The following is a 14,338-nucleotide window of genomic DNA, read 5'->3' as shown; positions in this document are numbered from 1 at the left end:
ACTTACCTAGATCTGGCCATTAATATTCTTAGCCTCTTCTGCAGCATCAGGAGTTTAATCATACTTCAAAATACCATGTTTTCTTTGTTTGCTGACTTAACCTAGAAACAGAAAAAAGTCAAGAATTTATTTCTTTTAAAACAATGATTTTCCTTAAGAGACTTTTGGTAGCACTGTTAGTTCAATTAATCTATTTCAATAAACTCAAAAGTATAAAGATCTGATTAATATATAAGATTTATTTTTAAAATGAAAATGACATGTACAGGTTATCATTCATACAGTCAAGTAAAAATGCTATAGTCTAAGTTCTAGGATGTTTGGATATCAGAACTTTTAGAAGCTGTTGACTCTGGCTTCTCCACTATAGCTATGACACTGGACAAATCACGTATCTCTATACTTAAACCACCTCCGAAGTTCCTTTCCAGTTCTAATTTCACTAAGTAGCAGACTAATTCTCCACCACCAGTCACTTTCCTTAAACCTCACCGTCACTCCTCCCAAGAACAGACTCTTCAGAGTCCACCCACTGTACCTTTCTAATCTACAAGGCCCTTCCAGAACCAAATCAGAGCACTCAGTCATCAGGAAACAGTCGATATGAACAAGAATGCCATACAATCAGGATAATGATATACCTTATAAGCAATAAATTACAATCTAGAGTTTCAAGAGATTTCAATATACTTTTGGGAAATTTCTGGTCAATCTATTCCCTTTTTACAACACAGAAAAAATCAAACTCAAACATGGGCGTTAATGTTTACTGAATAACTACACTGTATCAGGCATTAGGGGTTTTGCGAATACTCCCATTTTAATCTACATATTAACTAGAGTTAAACGATTGATATCCAAAATGAACATTTTCAAATCATAAACCCACATGCAAACAAAATTTTCAACTCTGGACTTCAAACCAGTATACAAAATAAGCAGTTTGGCCAGGCGTCTGCTTGCGCCCCTCATCAGCTGCAGCTGCACCCCAAGTTAGAGTGATCAGCAGCCCACCGCCTCTGCCTCAGCACACACTTCTTTTCTCCAGAAGCTTAACATATATTATGCTTCGTGTTTGGCTTGCAAAATTATCTAGCTAATTCCAACAGAAATCATTTCTCTTATATGAATACATATTGTTTGTTCATCTCTCTCTTCTGGGAGATGTTAGCCAGCCAATTAACTCAGGAAAATCCCTCTTCCTCTTTTTATTCATTCCATTTATAAGTATCTCACAACTCCCATCCTGAAATAAGTTTAATCATAGTAAATAGGCTTAAAAGAGGTGATCCTTCCATAACCCTAAATCAAGGAAAAGTCTTAAGTTTTGAAATGAAACACATTAAAGAATCAGTGTACCAACCTACACAGCTCTTGAAAATATTAAAAAGCATCCAACAAAATCTCTGAAAATTTCTGTCCCACCTTTAGACTTTTTCCTCTTTTCCTAATTTTCTTTGAGTAAAAGACACATAACATAAAATTTACCATCCTATCTATGTTTAAGTGTCCAGTCATGTTACATATACTCAATAGTGTTGTGCAACCACTATCCAGAACTTCTAACAAAACGGAAACTCTGTACCCATTAAACAACTCATTTCCCCTCCCAGCTAATCCTGGCAACCACCATTCTGTCTCTATGAGTTTGACTATTCTGGGTACCTCATATAAATGAGATCATACAGTATTTATCTTTTTGTGCCTGCCTTCTTTCACTAGGCATATGTCTTAAAGTTCATCCGTGTTGTAACAGGTGTCAGAATTTCCTCTTAAAGGCTGAACAATATTCCATTTATACACACACACACACACACACACGCAAATTTTCCTTATCCATTCATCTATTGATGGACATTTATCCACCTTTTGGCTATTGTGAATAATGATGCAGCTGTGAACATGAATGTACAAATCTCTTTGAGACCATGCTTTCAATTCTCTTGAATACAGACCCACAAGTGATATTGCTGACCACACGGAGATTCTATTTCTTATTATTTGAGCAACTGCTATACTGTTTTCCATAAAAGCTGCAGCATTTACTTTCCCATGAGCACTGCACATGAGTTTCAATTTCTCCACATTCTCACCAACATGTTTTCCGTTTTTTGTTTGTTGGTATTAGCCATCATAATGGGTGTGAGGTGGTATCTCAATGTAGTTTTGATTTGCATTGCCCTAATAATTAATGATCTTGGGGATCTTCTCATGTGCTTATTATTAAACATTCATATATCTTCTTTGGAGAAATGTCTATTCAAGTCCTTGACCTATTTTTGAATTGGAATGTTCTTTTGTTTTGGACTTTTAGAAGTTCTCTATATATTCTGGATATTAATAACTTATCAAATATATGGTTCACAAATATTTTCTCCCCTTCTGTGGGTTGCCATCTGCAGTCTGTTGAATAGTGCTTTTTAATGTACAAAAATTTTTATTTTTCATCAAGTCCAACTTGTCTATTTTTACTTTTGTGGCCTATGCTTCTTGGTGTCATATCCAAGAAAGTATTGCCAAATTCAATGTCATGAAGCTTTTGTTTAATGTTTTCTTCTAAGAACTGTATTGTTTTATGAATTATATTTAGTTCTGTTATCCATTTTGAGTAATTTTTGTATGTGGTATTAGGTGAGGGTCCAAGTTCATTCTTTTGCATCTGGATATCCAGTTTCCCCAGAATCATTTGTCGAAAAAATTGTCCTTACACCAGTGAATGGTACTGGCACTTTTGCCAAACTTTAGTTGACCAAATATGTGAGGGTGTGTTTCTGGATTCTCTATTCTATTCCATTCTATCTATTCTATTCCGTTCCATTCCAAAAACCATACTGTTTTGATTACTGTAGCTCTGTAGTAAGTTTTGAAATCCAGAGGTGTGAGTCATCCAGTTTTGCTATTCCTTTTCAAAAGATGCTTTGGCTATTTGGGGTCTCTTGAGATTCTATATAAATTTTAGGAAGGGTTTTTTTCTATTTTTGAGAAAAAAACCATTAGAATTTTGATAGGGGTTGCATTGAATCTGCAGATCTCTTTGAACAGCACTGACATTTTAACAATATTACATCTTCGAATCCATGAACATGGGGTGTATTTAGTTATGTATTCTTTAATTTCTTTCAGCAATGTTTTGTAGATTTTACTGTACAAGTCTTTCACCCCCTTGGTTAACTTAATTCCTAAGTATTTTATTCTTGTTAATGGAACTGTTCTAGTAAATGGAACTGCTTTTGTAATTTTCCTTCAGATTGTTCATTGTTAGTGTAGAGAAGCATAACTAATTTTTGCCTATTGACTTTGTATCCTACTACTATGTCAAATTCGTTTATTCGTCCTAAAAATTTTTTGTGTGTGGAATCTTTCAGTACATGTAAGATCGTATCATCTGCAAACAGATAATTTTACTTCTTCCTTTCCAATGCAGATGCCTTCTATTCCTCTTTCTTGCCTAACTACTCTGGCTAGAACTTCCAGTACTATGTTGAATAAAAGTAACGAATGTAGGCATCCACACTTTGTTCCAATCTTAGAGGAAAACCTCTCAGTCTTTCATTACTGAGTCTGATCACTGTAGGTTTTTCATAGATGGCTTTTATTACGTTGAGGCAGTTTCCTTCTATTCCTTGTTTTTTAATGTTTCTATGATGAAAAAATACTGAATTTTGTCAAATGCCTTTTAAATGAGATGATCATGTGGGGGTTTTTCCTTCATCTCATGAATGTGGTACATTACATTGCTTGATTTTTCTATGTTGTACCACCCTTGCATTCCAAGAATAAATCCTACTTTGTCATGGTATATAATTTTTTTAATATGTGGCTGAATTTGGTTTGCTGATATGTTGTTGAGGATGTTTGCATCAAAGTTCATAAGAGATACTGGGGGGCATCTGGCTGGCTCAGTTGGTGGAGCATGCGGCTCTCGATCTCAGGGCTCTAAGACTGAGCCCAACGTTGGGTGTAGAGATTACTTAAAAATAAAATCTTTTTAAAAAGTGGGGGGAGGATACTGGTCTGTAGTTTTCTTTTCTTACAGTGTTTTTGTCTGGCTTTGGCATCAGGGTAATGCTGGCCTCATAGAATGAATTAAGGAGTGTTCCCTTTTCTTCAGATTTTTGGAAAAGTTTGAAAAGAACAGATACTAATTCCTTAACTATTTGGTAAAACTCACCAGTGAAATCAGTCCTTTTCTAGTCAGGATATTTTTGATTACTGATTCAATCTCCTTACTAGTTACAGGTCTATTCAGATTTTTCTTTCTTTCTTTCTTTTTCCTTCTGGTTTTTTTTTTTTTTTTTTGGTGATTCAGTCTTGGTAGGTTTTGTTTCTAGGAATTTGTCGAATTTATCAAAGTTATCTAATTTGTTAGTATACAACTGTGCACAGTACTCTCTTATAATTTGGTAGAATCTGTAATGACATCCCCACTTTCATTTCTTATTTTAGTAATTCAAGTCTTCCCTCTTTTTTTAAAATAGTCTATCTAGCTAAACATTTGCCAACATTGTTGATCTTTCTAAAGAATCAACTTTTTTATTTCTATTCTCTATATCATGTATCTCTGCTCTGAACTTTATTATTTCCTTCCTTCTGCTAGTTTTGGTTTAGTTTATTTTTCTTTTTCTAGCTCCTTAAGTTATAAAGTTAGGTTGTTAATTTGAGGTCTTTCTTATTTTTTAAAGTAATAAGCATTTACAGCTGTAAATTTCCCCCTTAAAACTGCTTTCTCTGGGTCCCATTAGTTTTGGCATATTGTGTTTTATTTTCATTTATCTCTAATCATTATCTAAGTTTCCTTGTGTTGTCCACTGGTTGTTTAAAAATGTGTTAATTTCCAGAATTTTGTGGGTTTTTTTCCAGTTTTCTTTCTGTTATTGATTTTTTTTAAGATTTTATTTGTTTATTTGAGAGACAGAGTGAGAGATAGCACCAGAAAGGGGAGGGTCAGAGCTCCCCACTGAGCAGAGAGCCCGATGTGGGACTCAATCCTAGGACTCTAGGATCATGACCTGAGCCGAAGGCAGACGCTTAACCAAGTGAGCCACCCAGGCGCCCCTGTTGTTGATTTCTAACTTAATTTCCTGTGGTTAGAGAAGATACTTTGTATGATATCTATTAGTTTCATGTATAAAAAAAATAATAAAAATAAAAAATAAAATCTAACACTTACTTTGTGGCCTAACATATCATCTATCCTGGAAAATGGCCCATGTGCACTTGAGAAAAATGTGGATGCTATTATTGTTGGGTACAGTGTTTTGTTTTGTTTTGTTTTAAAGATTTTATTTATTTATTTGACAGAGAAAGACAGCCAGCGAGAGAGGGAACACAAGCGGGGGGAGTGGAAGAGGAAGAAGCAGGCTCTCAGTGGAGGAGCCTGACGTGGGGCTCGATCCCAGGACCCCGGGATCACGCCCTGAGCCGAAGGCAGATGCTTAATGACTGAGCCACCCAGGCGCCCCTGGGTACAGGGTTTTGTACGTCTGTTAGCTCTACTTGGTTATGCTATTTTCTTTCCTATATTCTGTCTATTATTGTGAGTAGGGTACTGAAGTCTCCAACTACTATTGTAAAACTATTTCTGCCTTCAATTCGTCAGTTTTTACTTTGTATATTTTGATGGCCTGTCATTAGGTACATAAGTGTTTATAGCTGTTATACACTCTTGCTCTGTTGAATATTTTATTTTTTTTTAAAGATTTTTTTTTTAATTTATTCAACAGAGATAGAGACAGCCAGCAAGAGAGGGAACACAAGCAGGGGGAGTGGGAGAGGAAGAAGCAGGCTCATAGCAGAGGAGCCTGATGTGGGGCTCGATCCCATAACGCCGGGATCATGCCCTGAGCCAAAGGCAGACGCTTAACCGCTATGCCACCCAGGCGCCCCACTGTTGAATATTTTATTGATATGTAATATTGTTCTTTGTCTCTTATAACCTTTTTATTATTTTTTAAAGATTTTATTATTTGACAGAGAGAGAACGAGCGAGCACATGTAGGGGGAGCAGCAGACAGAGAAAGAAGCAGGCCCCCTGCTGAGCAGGGAGCCCGACAGTGGGGCTCAATCCCAGGACCCTGGGATTGTGACCTGAGCCAAAGGCAGACACTTAACCAACTGAGCCACCCAGGCACCCCTCTTATAGCCTTTTTAAATTTAAAGTCTATCTTATCTGATATTAGTATAGCCACTCCTGCCCTCTATTGGTTACTATCTGCATGTAATATATTCTTCTATCTTTTCACTTTCAATCTATTTGTCTTTGGATCTCAAGTGAGTCTCTTTGTAGATAGCATATAGTTGGATCATGTATTTTTATCCATTCCGCCAGTCTGTCTTTTGACTGGAGAGCTTAATGCATTTACAATTAAAGTAATAACTGATAAGGAGGGACTTCTGTCATTTTGCTACTTGTTTACTATATGCCTTAAGCTTTTTTGTCTCTCATTTCCTATATTGCTGTCTTCTTTTGTATTTAGCTGATTTTTTATAGTGAAATGTTTAAATTCCTTTCTAATTTTCTTTTGTGTGTATATTCTATAGCTATTTTCTTTGTGGTTACCATGGGGATTAGATTTCACATCCTAATGTTATAATGGTCCAACGTGAATTTATCCCAGCTTCACATCAATAACATAAAAGACCTCTGTTCCTTTACAGCTCCATCCCCACTCCTTTCAGTTACTGATGTCCTAAAGTTATCTTTATACACTGTGTGCCCAAATACACAAACTAATCATTCTTTTAAATGTATTAGTCTCTCTCCTTTTTTAAGATTTTATTTATTTGAGAGGAGAGAGAGAGAAAAGGGGGGGACCAGAGGGAGAGGGAAAAGCAGACTCCCAGCTGAGCAGGGAACGCAATGTGGGACTTGATCCCAGGACCCTGGGATCGTGACCTGAGCTGAAGGCAGACACTTAACTGACTGAGCCACCCAGGCACCCCTGTATTAGTCTCTTATATAGAGAACAAAAGAATTACAAGCCAAAATTACAATACTAGCTTTTTTCCCCTTTAAAACATATTAGTTTCTTAATCATGTAGAAAACAAAAAGTGTAGTTACAAATTGTTCTTACAATGTACTAGCTTTTATAACTCCCCTTTATTTATCTTTAGTGAGACCTTCATTTCTCCGTATGGCTTCAAGTTACTGTCTAGTGTCCTTTTTTGTTTCACCTTGCAGGACTCCCTTGCATATTTCTTACAGGGAAGGTCTAGTGGTAATAAACTTCCTCAACTTTTGTTTATCTGGGAATGTCTTAATTTCCCCATCACTTTTGAAGGACAGTTTCACCAGAGACAGAATTCTTGGTTGACAGGTTTTTTTTTTTATCTCTTTGAATATATAAGCCTACTGCCACCTGGCCTCCAAAGTTTCTAATGATCAATTTCCTAATAATCTTATTGACGATCCCTCGTATGTGATGATTTGTTTCTCTCTTGCTGCTTTCAAGATTCTTTGTCTTTGGGGTGTACCAGGGTGGCTGAGTTGGTTAAGCATCTGCCTTCAGCTTGGGTCATGATCTCAGGATCCTGGGATTGCGCCCCACATGGGGCTCCCTGCTCAGCGGGGAGCCTGCTTCTCTCTCTCTCTCTGCTCCCCCCCCACTTGTGCTCGCTCGCTATCTCTCTCTCTCTCAAATAAATAAAATCTTAAATAGAAAAGATTCCTTGTCTTTGGCTTTAGGGAGTTAATTATAATGTGTCTTGGTTGTGTCTCTTTGAGTTAATCTTATTTAGAGTGCAAAGAACTCCCTGAATGTTTATATTCGTGTCTTTCATCAAATGTGGTAAGTTTTCAGCCCTTATTTCTTCAAATATTCTCTCCTCCCCTTTCTCTCATCTCCTTCTAGCACTCCCATATGTATGTCCCTCCACTTGACTGTGTCCCACAGGTCTCTCAGACTCTGTTCATTTCTCTTCAATCTGTTCTCCTTCCATTCCTCAAACTTAATAATTTCCATTGTTCCATTTTCAAATTTGCTGACTTTCTGTTCTGCCTACTCACATCTGCCTTTGAAACTACTGAATTTTTCATTTTAGTTACTGTACTTTTCAACTGCACAATTTCTATTTGATTTCTTCTTGTTTTCTCTTTATTGGTATTTTTTCTGTTTTCCACATTTTCCTTTAGTTCTCTGGGCATCTTTAAGACCGTTGTTTCATCTTTCTGTAATATGTCTATCATCAGAACTTTTTCAGGGGCAATGTCTGTTGATTTTGTTTTCCCTTTAAATGGACCATACTTTCTTATTTCTTTGTATGCCTTATGACTTTTTTGTTGAAAACTGGATATTTTAATCTAAAAATATGGTAATTCTGGAACTCGGATTCTTCCCTTTTCCTTTTCCCCTTTGCTGTTTCTTGTGATTTTTTAAATTTTTTTGATTGTTGTATACTGGCTCTGTGCCAACAGTCAGCCTGACATCTGAACTCGAGTTCTTGTCTTCTCAGATCTTTTCTGGGCCTTTTTCTGGACAAGTGTGGTCACCTTCAAATTTTCCCTGTATAGGCAGTTGTTTTTGAATGTTGCAGTCTGTAATGTCTGTTTCCCAAAAGGGAAAAAAAGAAAAATGAATGGGGCAAAAGAAGGTGCTAGTCCTTTAAAATCCTAGAAGTCACCTTCACTGGAGGGGAGGGACTTGCAACAATGGCAGGAGGCGCAACAACAATGGTTGGTTGCCCGCTTCTTTGTGTGTACCTCTGTGATCAGAAGCAACAATCAGTGACCCAAGCACAGATCTCTGACATTTGGAAAAGAGGATCTTTTTTGCCTATCCTGGCTTTCACAAGCTGTGTGTAAGCTGCACAGGGCTGGGAGGAAAAGATGGGTAGCTGTGCTAAGAGGTGAAACTGACTGAAATTAATTGCAATTTATAACCAACCCTCAGGCACATGCAGGTCTTCAACGATTTCAATAACTTGGAAGCACTAAAACAGCTATGTAAGATTCTGCCAGTGCAATTGTTGCTTAGGTGGGGAAAGATTACTGATGCTTCCTATTCTACCATACATTTTGAGTATCAATATATATTCAGTTTTGTCATTTTAATTCCTTGATTATCAGCACTGCCAAAGTATTATGAAGTTTTTACTTGCTTTTATTGTTTTTCAATGCAAATATTCGGCATGTCCGTTGTATCAGAGATTAAAAGACTTATGGGCTTCATTCAAAAGGATACTTCCTATACAAAAACACATTCTGAGTTCCAAATAACTGATATATAACAGCACTCCTGGAATGAACATAACCCAATGGACCAAAGGTGTCCTGCATTTGACTCTGAAACATGAATGCTATCCATGAAACAAAAGACTGTCCATGACTTGTTAACTGTCTTTGGTTTCTTCCCACCAGCAAAAGGCTTAGAACCAAAAGGTGATTTAGAGGTAGTGAGAGGAAAGAGGTAGCTACAGACACTATATGGAGCTATAATCTTGTTGTAACATGGATGCTACTTTGTATATCATTTTGGTGTATCAGACCAACTATGACTCAATACTCAAGAAGAATACAATGATTTTACCAGGAAAATAATCAAGAAGCTAAAAATTATACTAAATATTATCTATTAACACCTTATTTTTCTATAGCAAACTGATTTAAAGCCTTCACTGTACACTACACATAAATTCATTTGGATTATCTCAATCTATACAACCACCCTGTGAGGTAGGTACTACCATTAGTTCTGTGTTCCAAATGAGGAAACCAAGGCTTGAAGAAGTTAGGTAGCTTTCCCAAGGTCAACAGCTGATAAGAGGAAGAGCCAAATTAAATCCAAATCTGACTCCAAAGCCCAAGATCTTATTAATCAATATGTATAAAAAGCTTAAAGCAGTCCCTAGTATATAGTAAGCAATTAGTAAATGCTAGCCACTGAAATAATAAGTAATTTATTTTAAAACAATGTTTTAGATGGCAGTCAGTCAACCTTTCTGTGCCTAAATTTCCTCATTTATAAGATTAGGATAACTATTTCACAGAGTTATTGTGAAAACCAAATAAATTCTAGCTATCAAAACATTTAGAAAATATACGGTGTTTAAAAAGACAAGGAATTATTATATCACCACTACAGGTAAAATCCTGTCTCTTGTATTACAAAGGAGCCTTTTGCACTATGAGCACAGAAGCCTAAAACTTAAGCACTATCCTCATAACAAGAGTTACATTAATAAATTTAGTAAAGCTGTCTTAAATTATTCCAACATGATTCTTGCAGAATGACAAGCAAAGAGAACACTGAACTCTATTCATGAGTGTGATTATAAATTTGGTGCTTAGGAAGGTATATTTGCTCTTTCAGTTCACTAGCACTGAGGGTGAATTTGGCTTATACTACAGTAGTTCTGTTCAAATGTAGCCAGGACAGAATATCTATAGTTAGTAGCATAGCAATATAACTCTAAGTCTGGGGCATAGCTAACTGCCACATTTAACTACATTAAAACAATCAAGAGAATGACATTCAAAAACCTTGTTCTTTATGTCAATGGTCTGACTGGTAATTGGTACGTAGGAGTTTCCCGCTTATTCTTAACACTGCTAAGGATTTTTTATTCTTTATATTATTCTGAGGAAGAGTTAAGAAACTAACAAAAAACAAGCTAAGGGGAGAGATTTCTCAGTATATTCTGCTAGTCACCAAAACCAGAGCCATTCCGTGAAAAGTAGGGACACCTGCAACATAGTTTCCTTGTTAGCTGAAAACTGAAGTACACACAAACACACAAAATGAAAACAGTACCCAACTATTTTTTAAGTATCTATTCATGAATATGGTTGTATCTGCATATTCCTAAGTCTATAAAAGGAGATTTTTCTTCCTTTAGGTTTTTTCGTTTACTAGGGACTATGTTGGTGAACCACTTTGCAATTCATAACCATTTAACCACACCACCCTCCTTTTTAAACTCTTCAAAAAATCAATTACATTACTTACACACTTCAATATCTGGTACTTTAGTTTCTGGAAACTCTTTATGTCTAATCTAAATTCCTGGTACTGCAATTTAAACCAGATTCCTCTCATTTCTGTTTTCTCTGTAAGAGATAAGTAAAACCAGCATGATCAAGAAAAATTAAGTGCATACTTATGTATATTTAAACTGTTATCAATTCATTTTCCTGTGGATAAATCTAAAATATTAACAAAGTGACATTTCCTTATTTCAGATATAGTTGTTTGACTTAAGCTAGCAAAAAATTACTTAGTGAGGTAAAAATAATTTGTAAACAGTTATCAGTATTAAGGAGAGAATAAAAGAATAAAAAATTGAGTTCATTCATTTCTCCATCTTCACACTGAAGCATTCAAGCAATAATTCTCTTTGCTAGGCACTGACTTAAATGCTAGAAGTAAGATACACACATATTCCCTGATTTCAAGGAACTTACTGTTTAGTGAGGGAGACAGGTAAGAAAATGAAAACAAGATTGAGTTACAAGCCCATAGACCAGTGCCATCAGAACATCTCACAGCAGAAGGAAAGACAAGTGACAGAAGGCCTCCTGAGAATGGTAACCTCTAAGTCAAGTCCTAAAAGACTGAGGGGGAGTTTGCTAGGGCACAGGTAATCCAGATCAAGAAGAATGCAGGCAAAAGCACAGAAGCATAAAAGGACATGGCTCGCTCCAGATGCAGCAAATAATTCCTTACAGCTTTTAACTTTACAATATTAAGAGATAGGTAGGAAGACAGGCTCATGCCATTTCATAAAGGGCCAGTTTGCACTTTCATAGTTCACATTCTCACTTATAAACTTAAAGACACCACTAATGTCTTACCAAAATACTGTCCGATAGAAGCAGAAAATCAAGAGTCCATAACAAGGAGAACTTCTAATTCCTAAGAATACAATTAATGGTGTTTTACTGTCTATGATGCCCAAAGTCTAACCTATCAGTCACAGCATCCACCTATAAACATAAGCATTCTCCCAACATCATTTACCTGCCTACAGTGAGTGTCACTATAGGATGATGACCTAAACCTCAGATAATCCTTCTAGACCTAAAAGAGTTACCCACTTTAACCTCATATTTCACACTGATTTTGAAAGTCATTTTCAATCATACATTTTGACTTTTAAGAATGAAATGAAAGAATCTATAGCTATATCTTTACCATTTATCTACCTATAGATAATTTTATGTGTGCACTTAGCAAATACTCAGAAAATGGTACTAAAATTGCTTGATAAAAATAAAACAAGAGAAATTAAAATGGAAGATGATATAAAACACCACTTTGGGCGCCTGGGTAGCTCAGTCAGTTAAGTGTCTGCCTTCAGCTCGGGTTATGATCTCAGGGTCCTGGGATCGAGTCCCACATCGGGTTCCCTGCTCAGCAAGGAGCCTGCTTCTCTCTCTCCTCCCTGCCCATGCTCTCTCTCACTATCTCTGTCACTACCTCTGTCTCTCTCAAATAAATAAATAAAATCTTAAAACAAAACAAACAAACAAAAAAACACCAGTTTGCCTTTAATTATACTTGTCATAATTCAATCCTGGAGTCATCTATAACCTTGGAATATACTTATATCTAGAAACACTGGTGATGAAATTTGTATAATTAAGTCTGAGTGTCCATAATCTCTGACCTAAGATATAAAAACACACTACAGATGTGCAAACCCAGCAGATGAGTCACTCTGCCTTAGCTAACTCAATAATGTAATCAGTACCAATGGCAACAATCCCAGCACCTTCAATCATAGGAAAAAATATCATCAACCTTGGGAACTCTCGAAGAAACTCTTAGTATAGTACTTTATGTTGTGACATAAAATATGCACAAGGAAATCAAATACCGTCCTCCAGTAACATCAAAGTGATGACCGTTCTATATAACAGATCACATAGCTCTCTCCACTAAAAATCCACAGACTGCACCACAGAAAGACATATAATTGTAAGATAGCAGTAAGAAAGTATAGGTATTCTCCAGAAAATATTTATCACTAACTCTGAAAATTGGAATATATTTGATCTTACAGAGATAGTGCATTCAATTTTCTGACAGTACTGTATATCAGAATTCCATGTTCATATTCTTCAACTCAGTTATTTCTATATATTAATTCATAGAACTGTATCAAATTAACAAATGATGGCTTAACCCTCATAATAAACCTCTAGTTTATAAATCTCCTAATAGAGAGTAGTCCAATAGCCCAGATTGAACTCTAGCATAATATTTAACCTATAAGGTTTTACTAAACAGAGCAACAGTAAGAGGTAAAACCTAAGTATGAATTTAAGAGTATTTTGCTTAGTAGGGTACACAGAATAGTTCTTTAAAAACACCTGGTTTAATTCTGTAAAACAGCAAACACTAAATGCAAGCCACTCTAACTTCAAACTTCATGTTCAAGGATGAAACTTATTAAGTATCAATCAAGCTGTCAACATCTAGAAAATAATACAAGACGTGCAAGAAAACCTCTAGATATCTTCACTTGTTCTGTTATATGCTTAATCTAGAACTAAATAAACATTAATGAAGGATATCAGAAAAGGAAATAAAGTGGTAATTGTCAAAACTGAATCCTTAAGTGCATAGATAGAATATACCATAAATCTGTATTTTCAAACATAGGTGGGTATCATGCTAGTACCAGACTCATATTAAAAGGCTAAATATTGATTTGTGTATATAAAATATACGCACACGATCTGCCTAAAGTAAGGTTAGGCAAATGCCAAGCAACTCTAAATAACCCTCAAAACAAATTGCTTCATGAATAGCTCATCAGTTTCTGCATTAACTCAACCTAAAATGCTCTTAAACATATTCTCGAAGGAAAATAATCTTGATTATTTTCTACTTTTAGAGCAATGCATTAAAAATCACTGTTATAATCTAGCATTCAAATTACCTGATTCAAGTACACCACTAAGAAAATGGTTGATGTGTGTGTGTTTTCTAACACTCCTCAACCTCACAAAATGCCACCCAACACACAAAGTTAACCAGAAATATTTACATCAGAGTACATCTATCCATTTGATGAGCTCTTATGGGGCCATTAATAAGTATTGTTTAAAAAACACATAATGACCAAAAAAAAAAAAATGTTCATGGTATAAAGTTAAGCAGGAAAAAAGAACAAAACTGTTCTTTTAAAATGCAATATGGTATCCTGGGTGGGATTCTGGGACAGAAAAAGGACATGAGTGAATAAACTAGGGAAGTTCAAATAAAGTCTGTAGTTCATAGCATTGTGCCAGCGTTAATTTCTTAGTTTTGAAGTATGTAGCATAGTTACATAAGATTAACATCAGGGAAGGCCAGGTAAATGGCATATGAGAATTTCTGTATTATCTTTCCAACT

At 35.8% G+C, this 14,338-nt stretch overlaps 1 protein-coding gene across 6 annotated transcripts in view; it reads right to left on the bottom strand.

The window, feature by feature from the left end:
- FRS2 (fibroblast growth factor receptor substrate 2) overlaps window positions 1–14,338 on the bottom strand; it is a 107,713-nt gene that overhangs the window by 12,205 nt on the left and 81,170 nt on the right. For 4 of the 6 annotated variants that reach the window (XM_034644557.1, XM_034644561.1, XM_034644558.1 and 1 more), the window contains 2 exons: window positions 10,945–11,045; window positions 7–101 (listed from right to left, as the gene is read on the bottom strand). The gene's annotated coding sequence lies outside the window, so the exon portion shown is untranslated. The remainder of the gene's footprint in view (window positions 1–6; window positions 102–10,944; window positions 11,046–14,338) is intronic. The other 2 variants (XM_034644562.1, XM_034644563.1) reach the window with 1 other exon arrangement.

Source organism: Ailuropoda melanoleuca, chromosome 15 (genome assembly GCF_002007445.2).
Source record: "Ailuropoda melanoleuca isolate Jingjing chromosome 15, ASM200744v2, whole genome shotgun sequence".
Classification (NCBI taxonomy): domain Eukaryota; kingdom Metazoa; phylum Chordata; class Mammalia; order Carnivora; family Ursidae; genus Ailuropoda; species Ailuropoda melanoleuca.
This window is presented reverse-complemented; position numbering and strand designations above follow the sequence as displayed.